The sequence below is a fragment of the Durio zibethinus genome, chromosome 12 (genome assembly GCF_047325235.1).
Source record: "Durio zibethinus cultivar Kanyao isolate XHJ-2024 chromosome 12, ASM4732523v1, whole genome shotgun sequence".
NCBI classification, from domain to species: Eukaryota; Viridiplantae; Streptophyta; class Magnoliopsida; order Malvales; family Malvaceae; genus Durio; species Durio zibethinus.
Genome location: NC_143173.1, coordinates 9,505,953 through 9,508,393, shown reverse-complemented (window position 1 = coordinate 9,508,393; position 2,441 = coordinate 9,505,953). Strand labels below are relative to the sequence as shown.

The 2,441-nt window shown below is 31.9% G+C and overlaps 1 non-coding gene across 1 annotated transcript; it reads right to left on the bottom strand.

Moving 5' to 3' along the window:
* Positions 1-2,090: 2,090 nt before the first annotated feature.
* LOC149515650 (small nucleolar RNA R71) lies at positions 2,091-2,197 on the bottom strand. Its single transcript, XR_016326376.1, has one exon. It is a non-coding gene; the product is annotated as a small nucleolar RNA R71 (small nucleolar RNA).
* Between the last annotated feature and the right edge of the window lie 244 nt (positions 2,198-2,441).

Sequence of the window (2,441 nt, the reverse complement as noted above, 5' to 3'; positions counted from 1 at the left end):
TTTTGTTGATACTCAAATCTATTTTTGAATCTACTAGTTTTGACCACCTTGCGGCTTTTTTGATGATATCTCATTCAAATCTTACTTTTCTTTGTTCAATTTTTTTTAATAGTTTCCTAATTCAATTAGCTACAACACATTAAAAATTCAGCCTTAAAATCGCATCATAGCTTTCCAGATTAAGCTTGGAAATTTCATTTGATGTAAGTGACAGGCACAGATCAAATGTGATCAATCAAGTTTGGTTTGAACTGCTCTCTCTTTGGTGAGTTGTTTGCCTTCTTTTCACTCTAAATCTTTAGTTTTACTTGTTTACTTGTTGACTCTTACTTGATTTAGTTTATTTCTTTACATTTCATTGTTGTTTGGATCATTTTCTTAGATGATGTTTTGATTTTCCAAATTCTACACTTGTTTTGAAGTTGAGTTTGTTGAGCTGATTTCTTTATTGAATCATGCTATTTTCTTGTTGATTTAGGTAGTTAACTCATAGATCTAGGTTTTTCTAACTTAGATGAAGTTCATTTGTAGTATACAATTGTAGATGAAATTTTTTCTCTTGAAATTCTTATGTTTCCAGTTTAGACCATCTACTGTTTTATATTCTTTATACCATTTGTGTTTTTTTCTGCATATTTTCTTTTACCATTTAATTCTTCATTTAGTCCCCTACTCTTCCATATGAATTCCAGATTAGATGTAGACTCATTTGTGCAAAGTATAAGTTTAAAAGAGTGAAATCAAAAATTAGTTTCCAACTATGGTTATTCTTTGCATTTCTGGTTTGACGTGTTGTTAGGTTAAGCTTTCTTCTACATTCTATTCATATTTTTCCACTTTAGATCAAGTGTTCATCCATGCTATTTAGGGGTTGTTTCAAAACCAGTTTAGGCTTAGGAAGTTTTCATATTTAGCTTTCATTTCCATAATTTAGTTTCATGCTCACATAAATTTTGCAATTGTAGCTTACATGTGATTTGCACATTTTGCAATTGTAGTCTAGTTATTATGTGTCTTTGCATTTTAGGACTAGTTATAATTTTTTATTTGCATTTTATTCATTGTTTTCCATGTCTTGATTTTTTTTTACTTGGTTTTAGTTAATTACTTATTTTTTTTAGTAGAATTTCAATTGATTTTTGTTATTTGGCATATTAGTTTTTTTTCTGTTTGTTAATTTTGCCTTAGTTAATTTTTCATTTTGTCATGATATTTTTTAATTAAACCAACTTTAGTAAGAGTAGGGTGATAATCGATGCTTGGATTAGGAAATTCTACCTAATGTATATGGGATTGACATTTTAACTGAAAGATCACTTTTACTACTTGTCCACTTGTATACATGTAGATTTTTCGCATTAAGTTTTTGGCACCGTTGTCGGGGATTAGGATATAAGAGTCTTCTATTAATATCAATCTTCACCATACTTTTCTATAGATTGGGTCCCTTTAGTGTACATATCTTATGCTAGAGCTTCGGTTTGCTTTAGTTTTAGGTGTACACATCATAGGTTTTCTTGTTGATCATTATTCTTCCTTAGTTGTACATATTTAGGTTTCCATTTTTAGAGCGGTTCATTAGGTATAGTGTTCTTGTGGCCCATGTATGCACTTAATTAGGAATCATGAGTTGATCCCTTTAGATCTTGAGCTTGAGGCAACTCATAGGAGGATTAGAAAGGAGAGACAAATCGATCCTACCATCACTATGGCTGAGCAAGACACTAGAGTCCTTAAGGATTATGTTGTGCCTAATCTTCATGGTTTTAGCCTAGCATCAAGAGGCCAACAATTCAAGACAATAATTTTGAAATTAAACCTGCACTTATCCAGATGATATAATAATTGATGCGATTTAATGGTCATTCAAGTGAGGATCTGAACACTCATCTTTAGGATTTTTGGAGATTTGTGATATATTTAAACAAAATGGTATTATTGAGGATGTCATTAAACTTAGGTTATTTTCATTTTCCCTTAAAGATGGAGCCAAGAGTTGGTTAGCCTCAATGCCACTAGATTCCATCACCACTTGGGATGATTTAATGCAGAAGTTCATGGCTAAATTTTTTCCTTTGGCCAAGATGGCCAAGCTTTGAAATGAGATCATTACATTTGCCAAACATGACTCAAAGACCTTGTATAAGGCATGGGAAAGATACAAGGATCTCCTGAGGTGGTGTCCACACCATGGACTACCGAAATAGCTGAAGATTCAGATTTTTTTATAATAGGTTAGTGCCTAACACCAAGACACTTTTTAGATGTTGCATCAGAAGGTGTTTTGATGAGTAAAACTTCTGACATAGCTTATTAGCTTATTGAGGATATAGCGAATAATAATTGTCAATGGTTTAATAAAAGACAACATCAAAGAGAGCTTCAAGGGTGTACGAGATTAGTGAGTTTACAATGCTTAGTGCTAAGGTAAATTCTCTAGC